At 42.4% G+C, this 10,312-nt stretch overlaps 1 long non-coding RNA gene across 1 annotated transcript; it reads right to left on the bottom strand.

The window, feature by feature from the left end:
• Positions 1-799: 799 nt before the first annotated feature.
• Positions 800-9,169, bottom strand: LOC132891361 (uncharacterized). Its single transcript, XR_009655314.1, has 3 exons — positions 9,024-9,169; positions 2,614-2,772; positions 800-997 (listed from the first exon to the last, which is right to left on the bottom strand). It is a non-coding gene; the product is annotated as an uncharacterized LOC132891361 (long non-coding RNA).
• Positions 9,170-10,312: the final 1,143 nt, after the last annotated feature.

Genomic DNA, 10,312 nt, shown 5'->3' with positions numbered 1-10,312 from the left:
TGTTCCAATGTACACAAGCTATAAGGAGGAAAAAGCCACTTGACTTGATTTGACATTTGGGTTTGTAAATAGAACAGAAGTTACTATTACAATTTACACGTGGTGAAACCAATGTTGTGTATATATTCTTGTCTGATGAAAAATAATTTTTTTTGTCCTTACATTGGAGACTAAGACTGCATAATTCACCAAGACAAGCACTTATGGCCGAATGGTATATGTGGCGTACTATACATACTATTTAATCAAACTGTATGCAATTTGGGACACTGGCTAAAGAAAATGAGGACCAGGGAAATGTGTCATGAGCTCCATAGAGTATTGTCACAGATACAGAAATATGTTATGTCCCCAAAACATACATTTTTCTTATATACAACTCCGTAAAAAATTAACAGACCACTGTAAATTTACAAGTTTCTCTGGTTTTACTACTTATAAGTGTGTTTGAAGAACATGGGAGATTTTTGTTTTCTTCCATAAACTACTGACAACATTTCCCCCAAATAAAAATATTGCCACTTAGAGCATTTAATTGCAGAAAATGACAACTGATCAAAATAACAAAAATGAAGAAGTGTTTTCAGACCTCGAATAATTCATAGAAGTCAAGATCGTATTCAATTTTAAACAATACTAATATGTGAACTTAGGATGAGTTCAGAAATCAGTATTTGGTGGAATAACCCTGACATTTAAATCACAGCTTTCATGCATCTTGGCATGCCCGCCACCAGTTTTTCACATTGCTCTTGGGTGACTTAATGCCACTCCTGGCACAAAAATTCAACCAGCTCAGCTTTGTTTGATGGCTTGTGACCATCCATATTCCTCTTGATCACATTCAAGAGGTTTTCAATGGTGTTCAGGTCTGGAGATTGGGTTGGCCATGACAGGGTCTTGATCTTGTGGTCCTTCATCCACACCTTGATTGACCTGGCTGTGCGGCATGGAGCACTGTCCTGCTGGAAAACCCAATCCTCAGAGTTCGGGAACACTGTCAGAGCAGAAGGAAAGAGGTTTTCTTCCAGGATAACCTTGCACACGCCTTGATAAATATGTCCTTCATAAACAAAAACCTGCCCCATTCCAGCCTTGCAGAAACACCCACAGATTATCATTGATCCTCCACCAAATTTCAAAATAGGTGTGGGTGAATTGGGCCGCACCTTTTAGACTTGGCACCTTTTAGACTTTCCAGCTCCACCCTCTCTGGAACTACTGTCACCAGAGCCACAGGAACCTCCTCTCTCTACAATTTCAGGAGACTGAGGTGGGAAATTTGAAATGCATCACCTGTCTCTGGGTGCCTGACCTTATAGTCAACTTCCCCAATCTGTCGTGTGACCTCAAAGGGACCTTGTCACTTGGTGAGTAATTTTGAGCTCAACATGGGCAGTAAAATGAGCACTTTATCTCCCAGTCCAAATTCTCTTAGCTGTGTCCCTCTGTTGTACAGGTAGGATTGATGTTCATGTGCCTGTAGCAAATTCTCCTGGGTTATTTGTCTTCTGAGTGTAGTTTTGCTCTCAGGTCAAGAATGTACTGAATTTCGTTTTTGCTTTGTGAAAGGCCCTCCTCCCACTTTTCCTTAATAACATCTAAGACGCCATGGAGCTTACACCCATACAGCAATTCAAATAGGGAAAACCCAGTGGAGACTTGTGGGACCTCACGTACTGCAAACAACAGAGGATCTAGCCACTTATCCCAGTTTCTAACATCCCCCTGAATTATTTGTGTTTGATTAAATTGTTTGACCAGCCAGTCAGTTTGTGGATGGTAAACACTAGTACAAATCAATTTAATCCCCAATAATTTGTACAATTTGCATAGTGTGTATGACATAAAAGTAGTGCCATGATCAGTTAGGATTTCTTTCAGATAATGCAGAAGAGTGCCTCTGTAACACTATGTGCAGAGATATTGTGAAGAGGCACTGCTTCTGGGTATCACATTGCATAATCCACTATGACTAACACAAAGCGTTAACCATGTGCAGATTGATATAATGGCCGAATGAGATCCATGACAATTTTTTTGAAGGGGATCTCAATTAATGGTAATGGGCGCAATGGTACTTTTGGCATGGCTGCTGGATTTACCAGCTGGCATTTGTGACTAGCTGCACACCACCTGTGGACATTGGCACAAATCCTTGGCCAATAAAAACGAGCAATGAGACGATTTAGTGTTTTGTTCTGACCTAGATCCACAGCCATGGGATTATGATGAGCAGCATGGAATAAAAGTTCCCTATTGGCTCTTCAGGACCAACAACTGTGTTGTCTCTTCCTGAGTCTGAGTGCCCTACATCACTCGATATAGCCCATCTTTAATAATGGAAAAGTATGGACAAGAAAGCACCACATTAGACTGGAGTTTCTGGCCATCAATTACTTTCACTTAGTCAAAAGTGTGCCTCAGAGACTCGTCATGTATTTGCTCCAGTGGGAAATCCCCAGTGGGATTTCCCAGAGAGAGAGGAGGAGCATGTCATCATGATGCAGAGCTGATGCGGATGGCCCTGGGACCACCTCCCCAGCCAACCTGGAAGGTCTGATTACAACCAAAATCCACCAAAGCCTGATGTATACTTCCTTGAATACTCACAGAGACTCAGTACACCCCTGCTTGATCTGAGGAAGCCTGTGGTGCATCAGGAATGTGAATCGGAACACCCCCCGTGGAATTGCTGAGCCTAGCCTTCCTGCTGTGCTGGCAGACCTGCCCGGACTTTCTCCCAATTTTGGTGGGCATGGACAGGTTCACCTGTAGAGAGAGAGAGAGAGAGACGGGGTTAGCAGCAGCACATACATGGGAGGAGAAAGGGGTGAGGAGACACAAGAACAGACAAGTGCTCAGTGTGGGTATTGGAGGAATTGGCCCCCATCTCCACAGGGCTGGAGTAGGGGAGGAGTGAGGAGAGGGAGAGGATGAGAGAGAGAAGAGAAGCTGCAGGACTGCTTGCTCCTGGAAACACTGGCAGAGAACAACCTGACAGTCAGACTGCCTCCTCCAACAATGCCGCATGGTGAGACTGGATCCTCATCGATATCTCATGTGGTAGTTGTGTGACAAACTGCTCCAGTGTCACTCAGTTGATGATGGCCTCGACATTGCACTTGTCTGCCAGCAGCCACCATCAGCAGGCATTCTGGAGCTGTTGCGTGAATGCAAACAGGTGGCCAACTTCACCATATGCCAGCATGTGGAGGCGCTGACAATGCTCTTCTGGATGCGCTTCTGATGCTCTTCAGTATAGCCTGCTTCAGGTCAGGGTAGTCCAGCATGTTGGTGGCCAGGAGCTGCTGAGCCATGAGCTGGGCTTCCCCTGATAGGAGTGGCAATTGGCATGTTGCCCAGTGTGAGGTTGGCCATGAGCTCACCTCCACAACACACTAACAGCTCAACAAAGTCTTTGGGGTTGTATTGACTCCTCACCATTCACAGCCAACGTTTGACCACACCTTTGCTGCCACACACTGTTTTTGCCATCCAAACTGGTCCTATTTCAAGAGGATATTGATGACCACAGCAGTGATTTTTGTACTTTTCCTCATTAAATAAGATTTGATTCAAGTGATCACCTAATCAGTACCTCATTGAGTAACATGAGGTATGCTTGTGTTGGAATTCCAGCACAGACACTGGAAAGAAATATCTGCCATATGAAGTGTACATTATATATCTCATCTCATTATCTCTAGCCACTTTATCCTTCTACAGGGTCGCAGGCAAGCTGGAGCCTATCCCAGCTGACTACGGGCGAAAGGCGGGGTACACCCTGGACAAGTCGCCAGGTCATCACAGGGCTGACACATAGACACAGACAACCATTCACACTCACATTCACACCTATGGTCAATTTAGAGTCACCAGTTAACCTAACCTGCATGTCTTTGGACTGTGGGGGAAACCAGAGCACCCGGAGGAAACCCACGCGGACACGGGGAGAACATGCAAACTCCGCACAGAAAGGCCCTCGCCGGCCCCGGGGCTCGAACCCAGGACCTTCTTGCTGTGAGGCGACAGCGCTAACCACTACACCACCGTGCCGCCCTATATATATATACACACACACACTCTCTCTCTCTCCAGTTTCTCTCTCTCTCTCTCCAGTTACTCTCTCAAACTTTCCCATGCTTGGTTAAAGCCAGAGCACAACCACCAGTATGCATTCACTTGAGAGCTGAGCTTTAATAATGGTAAAGAAGGGCCTCCAGTTGACTTCCAGTTTGTAAACTGTAGAACCACTGTACATTCTGAAATATGAACGTGTGAAATATTGACTGTGGTACATGTATGCCAGCATGTGGTCTTGGACATCCAGCTAGAAGAATGCAAATGACAGCAGATCTTATCTTTGAGGTGCAAGTGGACTTCCAGCAATACATGTGTGCTTCAGAGTTCTTCTCCTATACACACGCATTTAGCATTCAGAGGGGCAAGGTTTGTACAGATTTCCAAACTGCATTAATTGCTTTCAAAGCTGAACATTAAACAGAGGTCAGCTAATAATATCTACTTGCTGTCTTTAAACTCCACTTCTCAGCTTGAAAGCTGTAAGCATACGAATGACACCATGACTAAACTACTGGATGATGAAGCCTGGTAAAGTGATCACACATACATTGATTATGCCATTGGGTACACAGCCAAGTTTAAATATTATGAACATGATGTCTCATCTAAACAAATAAAGCCTAAGCCCCAGTGCTGGGATTGGATGCAGGTAGAGTACAGTCATTAATCACTGTCTGACAAAGCACAATCTGTGCGCGCACACACACGCACTCATCTCTTGCTTTATCTACACGGATTTGACACCACTGTCTGGAAGTGTATAAACTTTTCAGACAACCCAGATGTCAAACATTTCTGTACATTTTGTACAAATGATACACTTTATTGGACGCTGGCCTTGTTTCAGCTTAACTCATGAAAGAATTAGATTAGATGTGGCATATATAACCATATAAAAGGTACTGGCATAGATGTAACTGTTAAAACAGGAGCTTTGGGAGATGGTTTGCTACTGCAATCCAGACTTGTAAACTTCAGTCTGTTAACAAGGCCCTATTAAATATATATAATACTGAACTTAAAGTTGCCCTAAATTATATGTTGTTTTGATAAGATTATTTTGCCAGCTACTTTTCAAGCAGCTCTATATGCAAGAAAAGGCAATATACTTAAAGACTTAATTTCCCTTCGTATGCTAATGGGAAATGGGTTAACTTCCACTACATATTAGATTATAGCCTAGGCCTACAAGGCTGTGCTTTACCAAGATCCCAAAGAACTGTGCTAATTTGCATGTATAGATTTTCTTTACAAGTCCCAGAAGAGTAAACCAAAACTTTCTACATTTGTGTAATTCCAAAAATGTATAAATTGTATACAAAATTATTTCCAGGCAATGTTTGAATACTACTAAATACTATGTAGCACCAGTATCACACCACTTACTGCGCCACTGGACCAGTTCTAGGTTCTAAGGAGTGGGGAGCAAAAATAATTACACCAGAGACCATTGCTTTAAATACAAAAGGCTGGCAATTTACTGAATGCAAAAAACACACATATAAAATACAGTACACAAAACAAAAATACCCTGCAGGTTCCCAATATTGAGGTAAGTACAATAAATAAAAAGGTATTTCACTCTTTTTGTTCTTTAGTTCGCCTGGTTTATTTTAGTAAAGCTAATCTTAGTTAGACTAGTCTTTTTCCTAGGTTGCACCTATTTTAGAATTCCTATTTTTCTTCCTGAGTTAACTCTTTTTTTCTGGTAAGAGAATACCTTCAATTACACAATCAAATCAAAGTGGGCCACAATCATTTCAAATCACATTCACAAATATAAACTCAATATGAAAATAAAAAGTATGACACTTTCAATTCAAGTCCAAATGTGAGTTCAAGAATTAAGTTCAATACAATCCAAAAATAATAATTCAATCAGTTCTCAGTTCAGTTTAACTCCTGATACTCCTACCACTCTGGCAGCGAGTCACCATACGTGGAAGATCCCTTCACTAATGCGATGGAGAAGATGAGTTGAAGGTCTGGATCTGGCTCGCCATCTTGAATCCCGCCTGTGCATGTGCACGCCCGCACACTGTAGACCAGTGGTTTTCGAAGTGGGGGCCGCCAGGGGGGCCTCAGAAAGTTGGAGGGACGATAAAAAAAAAAAAAAGCGGAAAAAAAAAACTTTTTAAAAATAATTATTAAATATATTGTAATTAGTTTTTTAATCATTATTATAAAATATAATTATTAATAATAATACATCATATCGAAACATTGTTTGCCATGCTCATCTCTCCGATTGCCTGTGACGTTGCGGTTTGCACCATTTATCAAGCTGCTTTGCTCCTCAAGCTAGCGTATTGCTAACACAAAATGGACAGGTTTTTGAAGAAGAGACCGAAGGAACAAACTAACAGCCCTGCTGTGGAGGACACTGCTGCGAAAAAAACTAAGTCCTGGCCAACTAAAATCCGAAAAGATGAGGCAGCATACATTAAGTATGGCTTTACAGCCATACAGAAAAATGGCCATGATTGCCCGAAATGCGTCCTCTGTCTGGAGACCCTGTCAAACGAGTGCTTAAAACCTTCGAAACTTCAGCGTCACTTGGTACAAAAACATCCGACAGATGCCGAAAAAACAGTAGATTTCTTCAGACGCAAAGAGCATTTGGTCAGGCAATCTGCTGCATTCACCCAGCAAGCTACTGTCCCCGAGTGGGCCCTGAAGGCATCATTTTTAGCCTCATACCACATTGCTCGTGCTAAAAAACCTCACTCAATTGGAGAAGATTTGATTTTACCAGCCACCAAAGACATTGTCTGAGAATTGCTTGGTGAGGATGCTGCCAAAAAAAACCGATGCTGTCCCACTCTCTTGATAACACCGTGAGCCGACGGATTGGTGACATGGCTCAAGACGTATCTGCTCAGCTGTTGGAGCAGGTGAGAGCCAGCGAATACTTCGCACTTCAGCTGGATGAGAGCACAGATTTATCCAATGAGGCCCAACTGCTTGTGTACATCAGATTTATTTCACAGGAAAGATTTGTGGCAGAAATACTATTTTGTAAAGCACTTGAAAGAAGAACTACTGGGAAAGCCATTTTTCAGGTTTTGGACGATTACATCGAGTCTAACGGACTGGACTGGACCCATTGTGTGGGGGTGTGTTCGGACGGAGCCACGGCAATGAACGGGAAGATCAGTGGAGTGACCGCTCTCATTAAGCAGAAGGCCCCGCATGTAGTGGCCACACACTGCATGCTCCATCACGAGGCACTGGTCGCAAAAAGGATGGATGATGAGTTGAATCAGGTACTACAGGAGGTTATACAGTTTATAGAGATCTTGCATGTGACGTCACAGCCGATCCAGATTGTAACAGACGCTATCTTGTCGGTCCAACGCCATATTTCCGCCTTCTACTCTGGTTCTACCTTTTCTTCTGGAAAACCCTACTATATACAATTCTACTACAACGGCTGTGGCTACAAGCTCTCCCTACCTGTGCACATTTATGTTTGTGTGTATTTTTGCATGTTGTTCATCTGTACCGAACTTCAATATCCACTACAACCGTATGGACTTACTGGACATTGGTTTCCAGCAGAAAATGACGGTTTGTAGCGATTTCCATTGCATGCACAACATTCCGGACGAGATAGCGAGACCAGCGGGGTCTCCGTGGATTGTTATCGGGATTCGGGTCTGGCAGGCGAAGGAGGCGTCGTCGGGAGAGGAAGCAAAACCGAGGCTGCAGAGCCGGCCTGTTGACTAAGCTCAGAAAACAGCCACTCAAATCTCCACTGCCAAGCCTCTATCTCTCCAACGCCAGATCCATGGTAAACAAGACAGACGATTTGGAATTACAGCTGGAATTACCTTATTCTATTCTATAATTGGCTGGTCAGTGCTATACTAGATACTACTGATATATCTAGTATCAGTACTACTAATACTTAAGTGACTTACCCGTCCAATGAGGATTGTTATTTTCTTGTTTACAAGATGCCACATCTGAGGGCAGATGACAAATCCTGAATTTCTGTAAAGATAACTGTCCAGAGATTTATAAACACGCAATGCTTCACCACTGAACAGCACCTCTGGCAGTTCAATATCCACTGACACGGTCATGAAAACTACGTCCGGTAAGCCATAAGGGTCACTAATCTGTAGGTCATTTATTTTAGACATATATCTAATTATCTGTTCATTAGAAAAATGAGCCGTGTAGTCCGTCGGTTGAAATTTATCCATTTTGTACACGAGTGCAGCAGTATTCAGCGGTGTTTTTTACCGACAAGATGGCGGCTGTGTACTTTCCGGTCACGTGACTGCAAGATCTCTATTGTTCCGTGTGAAAATATTTGTGTTGAAAACATGTTAGTTAATAATATTCTTATGCTAAACAAATGTAACAGTTATTGACTATTGAATAAAAGTAAGAGAAAACATTCTAAAAGTTGATGTTTCTTTACGTATTTTGTAGCATTGTCTGTGGGTTTGCAAAAGGGGTCCCCGGCCAGAAGCTAATGCTGTTTGGGGGGCCTTGGCATGGAAAAGTTTGGGAACCCCTACTGTAGACCAATTCTCGCTCCGACCGAACTTCAAACCAAGCAAAAAAACCTGACCTGTGTAACAAGTCATAAACACAAAATCTCTTTTTAAAAATCCTCAAATCACACAAATAAATGTTTCAGTCTCCGAGTTGCAACATTACTGCTACGGTGCTTTTTCATCTCAAAATGGCAGCGGAGCAGTCTCTTTTAACTCATGGCTCCGTCTCCCACAATAACTACTGCACACACCTTTCGTTTACACAGCTTAAAGTCACTTTTATAACATTCACAGTCTTCATAACCCAAAATATTAACTGGTAAACAGTTTATGACGGAGCATTTCCTTGTAAACAGCTCCGTTTTTTTAGTGTTAGCGTTAGCTCTTTGCCAGAGAAAAAAAAAAAAAGTACAACACAAAACTCACCAAAACTGGTGTGACTTAACTCTCATAAAATCCCCGTCAGTTCCCGACTAGATAAGTTATGTTTTTCAACCTCAAAATCAACTTTTCTCTCCTTTTTCTGCTTATTAATCACCAATCGTTTTCTCCGATTTCCCCTCTGCTCTCTCCCTCAGGTCTCACGCCACTGAGGTGCTGCGTCTAGCGCCACAAGTCCCTTAAAGGGGCAGCGACATGAATTTTCTGTCAGCATACTTTTAAATTTTAAACATTAAATTATTGATGTATTAACATTTTTAATTAACTCTGATGAATTATTTTACATTAAATGGATCACTTTTAATTTTTAAACTTATTTATGCAGCTTTTAAACTATTTATTCTTATGTCATATTTTAACATGGGTTACAACTAGCATGCATCAAACATCTACTATGAATCCTTTGACATTAAAGGGCTCCTGACAGCAAAATTATGCTCTAAAATAGGTTTCTGTAATAAAACTACAAACATCACTGATCACTTTCATAATAGAACTAACCACCAACAGAACAAAATCAGTAGATTTGTCTTTGTGCGAAGTTGCATCAATCTGGCCAAGCGCTAAGCCACTGTCAGTCGCCGCCATATTTGCCATGACGTCACATGCAGAACGACTGCTTGGCCTTCAAGGCAGCTATGGCCGACAAAACCGAACGATTTTCTGACCAGTCTTCAGAAACTGAGGCCCTTTTTGAGGTTGACACTGGACATGTCAGATTACATGAAGACGAAGCAGTGGGCGGCGTTTTGCCTTATTGTTCTGAGCCATATCTGGACGATTTGCCTGCAGAAGGCGAGATTTCCGACTCGGACACAGACGACGACGGGCCCAATGCAGATGACGTCGTGATCCCAGCTGACATTGGGAGGCTCCAAAACACTGAATGGTAATATAATAATAATAGATCTAGTCCTCTGGGGGGGGGGGGGGGGGGGGGGGGGGCATGTGGACAATATTACCACACTGATTTCCTTTTAAAAAAATATGCTCTCTTGAAAGTTCATGGTCTTTTAGATTTGGGCTGTTTTCTCACATTTTTACTTGATAAGAATAAAAACTTTATGAACTGATGAAATTCAATTGCATGTTAGGCCTATAGACCCCTTTCACTGACGTCACCCGAAACCGGAAGTAAACAGACCCGGCGCCATATTGGAAGACCAACAAACTCGTGATTGGGGGAAATAATGGCAGCGGTATGTGAACCCACGAGAATAAAGTGGAGTGGCAAACGACTTAAACAAATCTGAGCTGTTTTATTTATGATTTAT

This window comes from Neoarius graeffei, chromosome 9 (genome assembly GCF_027579695.1).
Source record: "Neoarius graeffei isolate fNeoGra1 chromosome 9, fNeoGra1.pri, whole genome shotgun sequence".
Classification (NCBI taxonomy): domain Eukaryota; kingdom Metazoa; phylum Chordata; class Actinopteri; order Siluriformes; family Ariidae; genus Neoarius; species Neoarius graeffei.
Note: the sequence above shows the minus strand (reverse complement) of the source record. Positions and strands in the feature narration are given on the sequence as shown.